The sequence below is a fragment of the Clinocottus analis genome, unplaced genomic scaffold (assembly GCF_023055335.1).
Source record: "Clinocottus analis isolate CAN_PGR_092001 unplaced genomic scaffold, fCliAna1.0.p SCAF_11, whole genome shotgun sequence".
NCBI classification, from domain to species: Eukaryota; Metazoa; Chordata; class Actinopteri; order Perciformes; family Cottidae; genus Clinocottus; species Clinocottus analis.
Genome location: NW_027175832.1, coordinates 17592501 through 17608430, shown reverse-complemented (window position 1 = coordinate 17608430; position 15930 = coordinate 17592501). Strand labels below are relative to the sequence as shown.

The 15930-nt window shown below is 40.6% G+C and overlaps 1 protein-coding gene across 7 annotated transcripts in view; it reads right to left on the bottom strand.

Annotated features, from left to right (window-relative positions):
- Positions 1-15930, bottom strand: part of st18 (ST18 C2H2C-type zinc finger transcription factor) — a 41047-nt gene that overhangs the window by 22156 nt on the left and 2961 nt on the right. The window contains exon 1 of one of the 7 annotated variants that reach the window (XM_068603905.1): positions 10281-10418. The exons of 4 other annotated variants lie outside the window; for them this stretch is intronic. The gene's annotated coding sequence lies outside the window, so the exon portion shown is untranslated. Of the gene's footprint in view, positions 1-5512; positions 5700-9825; positions 10011-10280; positions 10419-15930 lie in introns of those variants that run through there. 2 more of the 7 variants (XM_068603882.1, XM_068603890.1) reach the window with 2 other exon arrangements.

Below are 15930 nucleotides of genomic sequence, written 5' to 3'. Positions count from 1 at the left end.
ACCCCATCTGCTAGCATTCCCACCACAGAGGAGAGAGAATGGGCTGTGACTGGGGGGAGAAAAAAAAAGGAAAAAGAGAGGGACCTTCCCAGTCCAGCAATCATGAATAACCATTGCCTCGCACCATTATCAGAGAGGCTGGATCCAAGCTGAGATGGTGGAGAGGAAATATCTGTAAAAACACCCCGGCGCTCCTGACATTACTCTAACCGTGCACACTCTGGCGTTTTTTTTTTGGTTGTAAGTGATGCTATTATTATTATTTTCATATAATGCCTTATTAATACCGTGCAGCTGCTGTGGATATTCATCACTGACCTTGAGTCTTTGTGTCCCCTTGTTCCCAGCTTATCCGCGCACTTGGGACGCTCTCATGTAATTAACACAGACATTATTGTGATGGAGTAAAAAAACTCACTGGGCTGATACCTCATCCTGAAACCAATAAAGCAGGCCACAGTCGCAAAGTAAGATTCTGGGGACCATAAAATTAATTACATTATTTACATTTCCTTTAGATAGAGGGGTACGGGCGAGATGATAGAGGCAAATGAGATTACTCAAAATAAGATTTCAAAATGTCAGTGCTTGCACACTCAACCAACCAACTGTTATGATTAGATTACTCTTTTAATATAATTACTGTCTGAGGCTGTGTGTGGAAACAATGCATACATAACAAAACAAAAAAAAAGGGGGCCACATCTTTCCTGATTCCCATCCCTTTCTCCACGAGCCTTTTTCTCTTAACCTTTCTTCAACAGTATCATTTTGAATTATAGGGAACGGATGGGTGCGCTGTGCAAGGTCACTGTCTGGTGTGTATCACCCCCCCCCCTCCAACCCCCTCCCCCTCTCTCTCTCCTTGTTTTTGTTTCCTCTTCCAGAAGCACACTGAGTGAAGGGTTAAAACTGGAATGGATTTAATTATGGAATGAATGGAATTATAATGCGCCTGCAGCAAGTTTTCCTCCTTATTTATTAAAGCAGCTGATGGGCCAGGTTTGATGAGCCACTTCTGGCATAATTGAGTCATCACACAAAGAGGGTTCCTCGCATTCAGAGTGGTTTTATCAGCAGCAAACAGACCTGATTACTGGCAATTACACTCTGATCTAGGGGAAGGAGAAAAAAAGGGTAAATGTGCGGGGTAACTTCTGTGTTTATAGTTTACCCCGGGAATAATTTTCACATTAATTTTACATGCTAAGTGTTTTCTGTTTATGTATAATAAAGCGCAAACGGCAAGGAGATAGCACCTTTTTACTTTCATATATCCTTGTAATGAATGTCTGAGGATACAGCGAGCTGATCATGATTTATATTTACCCTATAGGAGGTTTGTGGTGTGCAGAGAAGCAGCTGAACATAAAGCCAGATGGAGCAAAAGGTGAGCTGCTTGTGCTCACACCCCATTCTGTGGAAAGCAGGTAGAATTATAGACAGAACGCAGGCGATTGCTTTTGCCTTTATTTATTTTTTTTCATTGAGATGCAAATGGGTTCGCGGTGAGTAAATTAAGCTCTGCTCGGAGATTAAAATCAACTTCTGTTCAGAGAGTATTTAGATAAACAACTTTTCTTTTTTTGTCTTTTTTTGTGAGGTGGCCAGGGAGCCATCAGACGCCCTGCGCCTAAATACCAGCTGGACATTAGAATAATGGCTGAGATATATTTCAGGAAGGGGGGGAGGGGACAAAAGAGGTCTAGGATGTCTAATTTATGTCTAAAACTTGGCATAAAATCCTCTTTTTTATTCATTTTCACAATGTTTATTTATCGGTTACCTTCATAGTGAAATTGACAATTAATCAACACTTAATGGCTTTGGAGATTACGCTGTCTCTATGAGAAAATTCTATATGATTTCAATTGAATCAAGGGAATAGACTTTTTTATAGATGAGTATATTTAGTAGAATCTAAAATTCTACAAAAATATCAGTGTATTTTGTGCTCATAAATATATAGTTTTGTGCCTGTATGTATATATATATATATATATATATATATATATATATATATATATATATATATATATATATATATATATATGACCTTTGAAATAAAAGAAAAAAAACAATACAGAAAAGAAAATTATTCCGCCGGCAATTTATGAGCATTCCTCCGTCTGATCGAGGTTTCTGGATTCGTGCAGACACAGTCGAAAATCTTGAAGTCAACTGCGATTTCAGATATAACAGCCTCACAGCTACCCTGACGGCCAAGCAAAGTGTTTGTGCCTTTTGCCAAAGAGTACTTTTATAGAGGAGCGTATTGGCATCTTATCACTTCTCTAAGACAGAGATGCTTCAATAAAAGAACACAGCTCACAGAATTCTTAACAGACAATTAGGAGCCTGGCTAGCCGCGATCGCTTCAATGATTTGTTATGATGGCATAACTACAGGGGAAACTTGTTATTGGACGGAGTTAGCAAGAGTCCCATAAAAGAGTCAGATGGTGACACCTTTGCCGCGGTGATTTATGAATCTTGTAATCGCTTTCCAAAGTCATCCCGAAGCCTTTCCCTCTAAATTGAGTTCATCTGGAGCCGGACCACACAAAGACACCAAGTCCAGATTGTTTCTTCTGACATCAAAGAGCCAATTTCTGTTTTTGACCAAATTTCTGGTGCTTCTGGTTCCCTTATCGTATGAAAGGGGGCCTGGACGATGTGCTATTTTATTCGTGAATTCAATCCAATTAAGAACACCAAAAATATTGAGGCAAATAGAATTAGTATGTTCTTGCACTACACTTATGCATCAATAGCATAATAAAAGGAGTGGCAGACAATCCGTCCATTGGCAAGTCTCCAGTCCGCCAAACCACTCTCATGTTCTCTCAAAATGCAATGTTAGTTTGAATCTTTGAATTCGGTCATGAACATGTTTTTTTTGTGTGTGTGTGTGTTTTTTTTTCAAACCTGTCTAATTTGGGGACAGGTGTTTGGGGAAAAAGAAGTTCCAGCCCTGGTGTAACAATGAGCGGAGTAATCCCGCTCATTGTTCCTACCCAAGGAGGCCCTTTCATGGAGAGGAGGTTGCATGAATGCTACCAGGTGGTCTGCAATTTGGAGAAACGTAGTAACCGTTCCAGCTAATCCTCCCCCCCCCCCCTCCACTTCCCCACCTCCTCCGTCACAAAAGGCAGGTCTCCAGTGCTCCGGGGCTCTCCGGGGCAAAAGGAAAAGTTTACCTCGAACACACAGCGTCTGAAAGGAGTCAGGGACTCGAGCAGTGATTCCTAATCAGATTGCGCTGAAGTGAACAGCTCGCATGGCAGCTGTAGTTTTCCCAGGGTTAATTACCTTTCACTGCTCTCTCTAAATGAGTCAGCTGTTCCTGTCATTAAACAACTCCACTCTATCTCTGCTCCTCTGTCCTCCACACACATGTGCACACGGGTGTGCGTGTTCTCACACACACACACACACACACACACACACACACACACACACACACACACGCAGTGACACATACACACATAAGAATACGCACCTTTGTTCTACCTTCCATTATTTTTGATGTATTGGATACGGTGATCGAGCAAAGGGTAATATCAAAACATTGATATTTCGAATACTGTAGCGACTTTGATCAATTTGCTTATCAGTCAGAGGGCACTGAAAAGGAGGTTGCTGTTTTTTTTTTTTCTTTTTCCAATTCATGCTACTGATGTTTATGCAGATAGAAGGCGGTATTCCCAAAACACCTCCCCTATACCATGTTGAAGAAAAATAGTACCAATCTGTCAAGGTCTTATTCTAAAGAGCCCATTTAGTACTAATTGAGTGTATATATAGGATGCAAACATGTTCGCATATGCGCGCACACACCAACGCAGACACACACACATGCATGCATGCGCAAACAAACACAGAGTCCAGCTCCGATGGAGTTGTGCTGTCATCAATTCTGAACAATCTGCCTGCTTACTGAGCTCAGTGGCTTAGGATGTTGGGAGAGTTTTAAGTGATTTTTGCCACTGTATGGTAAAATCCCTTGGCCACCTGGATTACAAACTCTAGTCCTTTAACTCATGCCAGTATAAATCCGTGTTAACTCGGATTTACCTCTGGCATATGAATTCTCAATCTGCGTAAGCTTTGTTTGGAATGAGTGGAACATAAGTATTTCCCGCAGTAAGGGCGCCCGATGGTGAATTCCTATTTCTGTGAAACGCACACTGGGAGATAGTTTGCGAGTAAATCAGCTGTCAGAATAACGAGAGGAGCCATGGGCGGCGTTTTTTTGTTGTTTTTTTTTATGACAGCCGAGGCCCGCGTCGCCATCCAGCGACCAGGTGGACGCGTGCGGAGCTGCAGTGTGAAATCCACGTAGCCATGGCGACGGGTATAAACTCAGAGCCGTGCGCCGTGGTCAAGAGTTTAATCAGGTTCCTCATACCAAGATTTTGCTCAGCTTATTGTCAGACAAACAGTATTTGCTCAGTTGTTCAAACACAAGCCCTGATCGGCTAGCGAAAGCGATCACGATAAAATAAAATATGGCATGAGCAGCCTGGAGGATCTAAATTAAGTATTATCCAATATCCATACAATCTCTCACACATACACACACAGAAACACGCACACTTCTGTGCTAGCAGAGTTAAGCCAGACTATTTTGTACTTAAAAGGTTAGCAGGGCTGTTTTGTGAGTTTGATCCACGCTTGCCAAATCAGCAGATGGTCCATGAATATGATTATATGCATCAATAAAAGGAGTAATCTTTAACAAAATGTAAATTTGACTTAAGTCCAGGGTTTATTATACGCGATGGACTCTAACCCAGTTTTCCCGCCTGACAGTGGAGCACGATAAGCTAATGCACTTAAACGTTTGTTAACAGCGAGCACTGCTGACGCTCCAGTGCTGCTCTTCAGGGATCAAAAACAAGAAGGTGCAACGTATCCGTGTTCAAAATGTGCATGTTTTTCTGTCAAATCAACACCTATTCACTTTTGGAGTGAGCATCTAAACAGCTCAGCAATCGATACGATCTGAGCCCGGGTGCTTAACGAGACCCTCTCTTGTGCTGTCATGCTTCTCTCTATTATGCCTTTCATTGCTTTTTTTAAGATAAATCCTTGGACGACACCGAGTCAAGCTTTAATCAAGGATCAACAGCAATAACCTGCGTCTGAGTAATCCACACCATTAACAAACGCAGGCGCGGAAAAAAACCCTTTTACTCTTGGAGAAAGAAAAGAAAGAAAGAAGAAGTTCAAGCGCAAGTGGCTGGCAGAGCGAGATGGAGAGAAAAGTTTTTTTTCGCGGCAAATTGAGAAGTTAAGAAGCGCGTTGGGGTTGATCTTATTCTGAGTAGCATGAAAGAAGCATCACTGCTATTGACCCTTCAATGGATCTACTTATCTGAGCCTGAGGCTCACACAGCACAGCACAGCACAGCACATCCTCACACTGACAAACAGAATCACTCGTCTCCTGCATCCAAACGCACGCATGTCAACATGTCCGACAGGGCAGAATCGCCAGCTCGACTTACCGTGCCCCTCTTAGCCTTTGTTTTGCATCTCATAGTGACATCGGGGAGGAGACGGAGCAGAAGGATATCGAGGTGGGGTACAGGGTAGTCCAGAGTGTCGCTGCTGAGAGAGTGCGTGCGTGCGTGTGTGTGTGTGTGTGTGTGTGTGGGGACACTGTGATATTCACCCGAAACGCTAAGCTTTTCTTTTTTTTTCTTCTCTTTTTTTTTTTAGCCTTTGTGTCATTCACTTAACAACCAATCTCATTAGCTGCTGGGCTACAATGGGCTGAATTATTTTCTGTGTAAATACACCACATGGTGATCCTCAAGGTAAGACCTCTGAAGGTCTTTTTAATCACATAAAAGATAGATTCACCCCAGAAGAAGAAAAAAATCAATGGGTAGGACAGACTGCTCCTAAAAAGAATTGAATAAAACAGTAATTTAGAGTGATTCTAATTGAGAAATGAGATTTATATTCCTCGGGGTCTGTAGTGAAGAGAGTGTAAATGTCTAATTATGTGACTGTAATTAATATAGCATGGTGATATATACACTTTGACTTGATAATGATACTCTGGGCACATATGTAATGAGTGATATAAGAAAGGGTGCCCCTACTCAGCTTTTTAAAACATCTTAAAGGTGATATAATAGGTAATAAACACACGTGGAAAAACTGGTAACATATTTAGCTTTTCAACAAATCTCTTGCTGCAGGGTTTGTTTGTGCAGAACCTATGAATCCATGTAAAATGTAACTATTGTAAGTACTTGAAGTCATGACAGCTGTCTATAAGCATCAGGGACGTGTCTATTGGCCAACTTGACCCTTGTTAGGAAACAAAACAAATACAAAAAAAAAAAAAGAATACTGCAGCCTGGGACTGCCGAGCCGGGTCACTGGAGATTTTCCAGACAAACGCCGCACAGGGGAGGGGAGGGGAGGAAGAATAAAAAGGACAGGCTCAGAATCTCATTTTAACAGACCGCACACAATCTGGGCTCCCACAGAACTATCTCTGCCTGACCGCTTTCTATTTATCCCTTATCAGTGTTTACCAACCGCTAGTTTTCTTTCATTCACACTGTGAGGCAGTTCTCTTACTATCAGTCAACAGCTGACACCGTGGAACAGCCTCAAAGGCAAGAGGAAGGGATCAAAACTAAACCAAAGCTGTTTAAACAATACAACAGAGGAAATAAATTCATAAATCCTAATTCTTCCCAACCCACAAGGGTATAAGCAGATCCTTTATAGTTAGGCCAACAAACAAAACCACAGCCAATGAGGTACATTACAATCAAGGTAAATTCTGAAATGTATTTTTAACACAAGAAAAGGCGGAATAAAATCCCATGTAATATTAATTGGGAACATTTCATAGTCTTGCCCTGTCAAGCAAATGTAACTATCCACTAAAAGGTTTCTTTTTTTGTGTTGTTTTATTTTATTTTTTAGAAAACTCCCACCTGTTTTAACATTTTTTGAGATCATTTGGCTGTAAAATAGAACCGAGCTAGAAAATTTGAATTACATTATCAAACAGTAGAACAACGTAACAAGATTTTCAAACAATTTGTGTAATAATTAATAAAATGTCTATTTTTAGAGTGACTGCTTAGGATCGCTCGACTTTTAAAGGAACAACCAGAAAAACACTATATCGTTTTTAAAATGAGAATTAGTTGTATCTAATTCTACACACTAATTATATACTACTATATTTAATTCATAAAAGGCTGAAATATAATACATGCAATATAACTAGTAATATATTTTCATTTTAACAAATACCTGAGAATATATGGATATTTGAATTTGTTTACAATTCCAACAATAACTGAGGTCACATGAAAAGACTATTTAAAACATGACTATTTAAAACATGTTTCTCAGAAATAGAAAGGAATATATTTGATATATATATATATATATATATATATATATATATATATATATATATATATATATATATATATATATATATATATATACATACATACATCAAAGTGTTGCTTTACATTTTTGTTCCCAGTACACACAAACAGCACTGTTTTTTGGAATACTGTTCAAAAGTGAAGTAATTAATTACATTTATCCTTTCACCAGCTGCTCACCAGCAGATGGATCATTTCTGAGACCTTGTTGAATTAAATCCACATAATTCATTTTCCTGGATTAACTAACTGAAGTTTGAGTTAGGTAAAAAAAAAAAAAAAAAAGAACACAGGTAACACAATATGCGACACACTAACGTGTCTGCTGGGCTTTTTCCTTTGATTGTGCTTGTTTTTCACTGTGTGCAACCGGCGGCGATTGACTCGCAAATACAACAAACTATTAGAAATCAAAAAGCCTCCAGAAACGTCATATTTCTATTTCGCTGAAAACAGAAGAAAATAGGAAGAGTTTCCCCGTCACAGAAGTTGTGTGTGCTTTGGCAGCTGTGCGAGTAAGTTTGTGGAGCCAGTTTTGTTCAGCAGCAGGTACCATGGACAGTTACAGGAGGCGAACAGAGGTTACATTTCTGTGTCGTGTAGCAACTAACATCCCAGTGCTTTGAAGCAGAGAGGAATAATGCCTCTTTACTTATCGCTGCCTCACCACACAGCCCTGCTGCAGCCTGTGCTGCTTTTGTAATTAAAACAAGGAGCGGAGGTGTAACTTTACAACCCACCTCGCCGGTCCTGTATCTGCAACTTGACAAACTTTTTCCAAAAGGATTATCGAGATGTGACACAGTTACACAACGCCGTGTTACCTAATGTCTTTTGTTGCTCTTTTCTTGTTCGTTGAGATGCGAGCTGACTGAAATAAGCTGATGGAGTTGTGATTTAAATGGAGGCTAACAGGCACAATGACAACCGGCATTTTGATTTATTTCAACAGTGGAAAATGTCTAAATAATTCCCAACCTTAAAATGATTTAACACCCTTAATCACAGCGTGTTTTGTCTCATAAAGACATTTTAGACAAATAGATATAGTAGATGTTGTTGGTTTGCATATATTTTCTCTCTTATAGACTCCATACTATATTGTTTATTGTCACTTGTTCCAAATCTAAAAACAAGTTGTGATAATATCAGGATTATAAATTCAACCTAGGCCTAAAGTCAGCGCTTGTTTAACAAAAAAAAAACTACTTTGTTTAACAATGATCAACATGAAGTTAGGTCATAAAGCAGAGTCTGAGCCATTAGCGTGGCACACGTTACTAGTAAATGATGAACTTTTCTAACCAGCATCCGTCCTCCTAAATCAATAGTCGCTCTGGAGACTGTCGAGTGCTTTAGTCCCTCTGAATCTGCTCAAAGCTCAGATTTACCAATGTAAAATTCAAAAGTTCACCCTGCAGACTGTGTTACTATCAGACCACATTTAGCATTAGCATATCTTTTTTTTTTTTTTTTTTTAACTATTCCTCTTTTACCATAGTTATCATACAAATAATTACAGAGAACCAGAACAGGATGCACTGCTTTTAGTCCTAATGAATTGGAACAAATCTACGACCCACAAAGTTTAACACAAAAAGCTGATTTTTTTTTTTTGACACATATCACTGTCACACTACATCCAACCTTAGCGTATAGTTTCCAAACTTTACCGGACTTACAATTCAAATTACAGCGAGCCAGAACAGGATGCAATAAAATACTTCACCGACTGTTCAAATACGTTATTGGAACACAGAGTAAATGTTTAAGTGCATTAGCCTCAGCGGTCTTGTATGTACAGCTGTCACTGTCAAAGCCACAGGCAACCTGACAATGCTTTGTCTCTGCACACAATACAAACATGTGCTCTTCTAAGACAAGCTTATACAAAAAACGCTGTGACTTTAATCTAGATAGACCATATCTCATGCTATCTGGATGATCAAAAATAGGTCATGCCTCTCAAAAAACAGTTTGAGCCATTTAATCTCCTCTCAAACTGTCTGAAACCTGGACAGAAGCTGCGCTTCGCTCTCCAGCTAAGATTTTAAGAACACCGATTTGTATCAAGCAAACAATGTTCATCACCAGAGCAATATTTTCTACACACACTCCCCCCCTCCCCTGCCGCCCCCCATCCGACACAGTTGAAAACAATTGCCAGCACAATGCTATTTCACATAATCTTGTAAAATCCACAGAACACAAGTTTAGCAGCTGAGCAAATCTCAGTGCAAATCGAAGTAAGTTTTCTCCCATCACAGCGTCTAACAGCAGGAGCTGAAAGGCTTGTCGTCCGCGTACGCGATGCAGAGTATCATCGTGGATGATAAAGGCTGACCAAACTGACAGTATCTTAAATATATAAAAAGAACTTTGACACCAACCTAGTGCTGTGATCCCAAAAGTTTGATTTTCTCCCAGTCTCTTGATAGCTGAGCTGGTGCTGTGGCTTTGAAAGGTAGTCCCCAGGAATATGACATACTGTGCCTTTGACAGCCTCGAGATAAGCACCTGCGTTCGGGTCCCTTTTTACGTCACACCTCCCCATTCACAGCCCTTCAACATGATGCACATTTGCACATCAACAGCCACCAACCCCCCCCCCCACCCCCCACCCTCCTTCCACCCCACCACCCCGCCCCCCAACCCTCCCTCCTCTCGCTCTACTCCCACATCCGCAAAACACACAAACAGGCACACAAGAAGGCAGATGCGCGCACTAGCCTCCACTCATGCGCGCGTGCACTCGCACAGACACCGCAGATTTGTCTGCGCTTAGCGAGGACGCAACATACACGCAGGCAAACAAACACACACGTGCGCACGCATACACACTCACAGGTGATTTATTCCTTCTTCTTCTTCTTTTTTTTTTTTTTAGCTCCTTCTTCCGGCTTTATTTGTATATAGATGTGTATATATCGATCCTCATTCAGCGGAAGAAGAAAAACTTTCTCTTGCTTTGTCATAAGACCGGGGCATATGCCCTCCCAAGCTCCTCATACATCACTCATCATGCAAATGAGAGGGAATGTCACTCCTCAGCAGCAGATGGCCAGGGATGATAACAATGGCTCAACAGACCAGTTTCAATGTCTGCGACTTTATCGCTACGGCAACAACAAAAATGGATGATATGAAATCCTTGTCTGTTAATTTGATTTCCCACCCCCCCCCCACCTCCACCCCCCCTTTTTTATGTTTGTACCTGTCAGTCTGTTTCATTTCTCCTGGACAATTTGAATGTAAAAGCTTTGTCCGGGGTTCTCTGTGACAAGACGTCTGGCTATCAGTAAAAGGCAGAGACCTGGAAATGATTTTGGGTGACTACGGAAGGCTGCTGCCTAGCAGTTATTCAAGTAATTAGGTGTAATTCCTCCCCGAAGGCCATGTTAGCCTCCTGAGTTAGCTCATGCGTTCGACAGGCCTGGATAGAGACGGGGAAGAATAAAAGAAGAAAAAAAGGGGCCCCGAGAAATCACAAATGCAGCTTTTCAAACAACCCCCTCCTCCTCCTCCTCCCCCATTCCCCCCCCCTCCCCCCCCCCAGCCAAAGTGATGTCACCCCTGCGTCCTGCTGACTCCTGTTCATACAAGCCCCCATAGCAGAGAGTAAACAGTGGAAGCGTTTAGCAAACAGGGCCAGATTACAATGACAAAGGCAACCACACTTCTGGGTGGAGCCTGGGGCGAAGGGGGGTTGTGGTGGGGTGTGTGTGTGTGTGGGGTGGGGGGGGGGGGGGGGGCGGTGGCTCAGGATTTAGAATAAGTGATACCCATGAGGGGGCCCCCCTCAAGATCCAAGCGTAGCTCTTCCCCAGCTGATGGTAGGGGCCACCCAAACATGCTTATCTGTAGGTGATGCCCCCCCCCCCGACCCCCCCTCTGGTCCCTGGGGACTGACGTGTGAACACAATATGTAATAATAATGTATTTTCAGCTCTTTTCTTCCTGTGATTTGTCCATTTTGGTTATGCAAGGCTGGGGACTTGAGGATGGAGAATATCATTACTTAAGGTTTGGCAGTTGATCATCACCTTGTTTAATGCCTCATTTGAAAGTCTAATTTCTAACTGTCTTCGAGAGCCAATTCATGATACACTGTGAAAGAGACATACAAAGAGAGTCGACCTGCTCGGTTTTTCCCCTCTTTTTCGCCATTTGTGCCCGATAGTCGTACAAACGTATGAAAGTAAAGAATCCTCTATCTAGGCATCTCATCAAATAACATGTTCTTTGTTCGCTTGTGCCGACAATCTCGCCGCGAGGACACAACAAGCTTGTTCTGGGGATGATTATTTCATGTCCTGAACTAGACATCAGTATCGCTGGAAGAAAACACACAAACACACACAAAAAAAGAATCAACTCATGTAAAGCAATCAGCAACATATTGAGGACTACACTGCACCGCCATTACAACATGTAACATTTTTTTTTGGCCCTAACATCTGTTTAAACCCCCCCCCAAAAAAAAGAGAGGAAGAGAGAGAGAGAGATAGAGAGAGAGACACCGCATTTAGAGCAGGCATCGAACACAAACTAGTGTTTTGTCAAGCTATTTCATCAACTGAAAATGTGGGCATAGCTGGAGAGAGCTGATGGAGAAATGAAAGAGGAGTGGGTTGGACAAAATTACATGTCAAACAAGGGTTCACATTTAAAAAGTCCTGCTCATATTTGTAGAAAGTGTTTGATTGCATTTAGAAAGGTATTACAATGGGTCACATCTGTGTCTAAAAGCTTTTTGCATTCTGCCGCAAATTACGTAAGCAAAGCGAAGGGTCACGGCACCCCGTTGTTTCCAGCACTATACCTTCCTCCTGCGAAACCTACACAAATATGTTTAACTGAATTCTTCTAATGCACCGTGAGATCAAAATGTCAGCAGTAAAACTTCAACAAACCCCCTCACTCAACACCCCGCCCCATAATTTCGACAAAGCAAAGCGGGTAATTTCGCATGGCAGCCCGAACACCCAAACAACAATGCATATTCACACTGTGCCATTGAATAAGATGGATGTGTAAAAATCTATATTAAACTGTGGTTAATTTCAGCTATAATGCTTTAAGCTTGGTCTAAAATGACACAAATGCTTCTTGGTGGTACTGAACCCTCATTGTGCAACCACTTGATGCCGCTTGTTCATCACACAAAGTCACATAAAAGGACTGAATTAAAATGTTTAAAACATATATTTGCATATGCAAATGCGAGGAACCAAACATAAGTACATGTTGTTGATATGGCTCCAGGATGTAGAACTATCTTTATGTTAATGTCACCAGACAGGGAATATTCTTTTGAAAATACAGTACATTTTCCATGGGGATCATTATCTACACTGCATGTCACTGTGTCTCAGTTAAAAGAAATGATTAGATTACTTCCCAGCAATCCCCTTTGGGGCGATTTGTGTGTGACCGTGGGCAACCTTACAATATGTTTATTCAGTGTCCTTTGAAGACACTTCAATAACATTTCAAATGTTTTATGGACCAATATAGGATGTCTTCTATCTCTGCCTTGAACTGACTCCTTTTGGATCCAGGGCTCTGTTATATTTGAGTGTGTTGTCCAAATGCGCTGAATGTTCCTCTGATGGGGTATAACATACTTGGGTAGTCCTCAAAAACTAATATCATTACTAAGTGGCCAAAGATACAGTTTTACTAGATGTAACATGTGCCCAAACATGGACTTGTGGGTGTAAAAATCACAATTAAGGCTGCATGTTGCGTGCAGGGTACTAAAAGACAACTTCCAATTCCTAAATCCACGTGGTTCCAGAAGAATTGTTGATTAAATTGAAGATTAAATTGTTGTATGTATCATTAGTGGTAACTACTGAGTCAAATGGGAGCGTCTAAATTCAGCAAACTGACCAATAAAAGGCTGTAAATTGTAAATTGTGTGCATGGAAATAACGGTTCACTTATAATTCTTAAAACCACAAAACTATTGATTCAATTCAATCTATACTCTTTATATTGTTTATATGATCCAGTAAAGCAGCTGAAAGCCATTATAGCGGTCACTGCTGGTTTCTTACTTTTACTGCCCTCACACCAGAGAGATCTGATTGCTTACATCGAAGAAATCAATGCATGACTGGTCAGTTGATTTCTGGCTTTTGTAGTTCAGAGGCCGTGGACTCATTGTGTTGTGTCATTGAGAGGTTAGGTCCAGATCTGGGCGTCTCTAGGGGTGTCTGCCCATCTTTTCTACTCGGGCGGGCAGACAATGAAGGAGACACGCCTACAATTGGCCAGATAAGAGCTTGGATGTTCAGCCAAAACGAGCATCTAAACAATGGTAACAGGTGTGTAAAATGCGTGCTTTGATAATGACCTTTATGGCCGTAATAGCATGTCTAGACACAACTAACAGGAGGCTTTTCTGTCTGGTCTCGCATGTCCCGTGAGTGCTCTACAGCAAGATCCGAAGGCGCGGATACTGGTTGGTTCCTCATTAAAACTAAAAGACGAACGTGAGAGATGATGTCGCATTTTTTAAAATGTTTTTAACAATGACACTGCATGAGAAGCATCAGAAAAGTTAAGTCTGCCACTCAACAGGATTTTTTTTTTTCCCCCCCATCTGAAAATATTTGTGTGGTAGTTTGCATAATAAGCTAAAATCATCTTGAGTATTCAGAGATATGCACTTGAATAAATAGGAAAAAAAAACCTCCATTAATGTGGATGGCTTGCAATTTTTGATTGCACCAGACACAGGAAGCTTGCTGACATGAACTAAAATGCAAATGTCTTTTGAGCAAAACAAAGAAATTGATTATGAAGTTAGTTTCTTCAGCACAAGTAGCTGGCTTTGAGTGATTAATGGGGGTGGGTCATTGATTTCCTTTTGTTGTGATCTTGGTTAACTTTCTGGAGACACAATTATAATTTGTTTCCAAACAATAAATCCAATCTAGCTTGAGTAAATTAAATTTCCCTATGGCCTCTTCTGCTGTATTTTACATCTGAAATGGATTGTTATCAAAAGGCATTGCATGTAAATGTCTGCTTTTTTTTTGTTTACATTCGCTACATTTCTGATTAGATATTGTTTCTCTGAGTATATTAGAAGGTGAGCACATCTCAGGAGCAAAAGGAGCTGCTTACAGAGATCTGCATGACTTGTCATCCACGATGCCAAGGGTTAATCTTCCAGTTCTCATCGCTGTATGTCATACACATCCACATTTCTGATGAGCCATCTATCTACAGTACACGGAGAAATACCGTCTGCATTGTCTGAAACATGACAAAATATTGTGTATTTGTTGCAGGAGCACATATTGTCTATTTCTACACGAGCTTTGCTCAAGGTTGGTGAAATGTTTTTGAGTTATCAGCACAATGTACTTTATATTTCTGTATATTTGCAAGTCAAATTGCAGTGTTACAGACTACTTTATTGAAAGGCTTTTTTTTTCTCCACATCCTTCAGCTTTACAACTTTGAAAACTTGCACAGATCCAGACATTTATACTTCCTGATTTCTCGCATCATCTCTCCAAGATAGTGATAATACGATTTCTGTGTTTTTCGCTGTTGAGAAACAAACTGGATTATGAACAGATCACTACATAAACAGCTTTCTAAAAGGAGGCAGCTATTTTAAAAAGGGCTGAAGAAATGCAAAGAGGGATTTAAATTTTAATTTGAATTTATTCCAGCAAGTGAAAGGTTCTTTTGAGAGGGGATTTCGGCAAAGATGATGGTATTTAAAAGTGATAAACAAGCATCTAAACCTCCAGTGGAAAACAGTCATTTTGCTCCTTTCTAGTGTAGAGGAGGAATTGGGCTTGCTATGGTCACATCCAAAAAATAAGAATAAGTAATAGTAGTAATTAAAATGTAAATAAGCGAGAATCATGGAGATATTTCAACTGATTCCTGCCATAAATTGTGTAATTAACATTTTGTCTTGACACACCTTGTGACTCTGGATGTATAGCTATATGTCCTCAGGTGCAAATTCATGTTCTCTGTGCACTTGGCATTGCGTACTTTATACTGTATATGGATGCTTGAAAAAAAATCTTCACACTTATCACATGCAATTTAAATCTTGTGCCTCGACAGTGGAGACGAACATCAGGTTAAGTTCAAAATGAAATGCCTTACAAATGAGGACTTGTGTTAATTAAGGACTGTTCTTGTGCCGTTTGAGACAGTATCTGGGAAATCTAGTGAATTTAGTGATTCAGTCTGGGTAGGCACATGTCATATTTATGTGACAAAGGATGACTAACCAAGGCTGTCATCTATTGCATTTATAATATATGGATTATAATGATGCGACTGGATTTCAGATGTTTCTATTCTCCTGTGGATGACCACTAAACTTAAGCAGAGAAACCTATGCCACACAAGAAAGACAAAGAGTTACATCATTTTGTTGAACAGTTAATCCGATCATGGACAGTGTTTGTGCATTTGCTATCTTCGGAAAATGCCAGCAAAGGCGCTAAGTA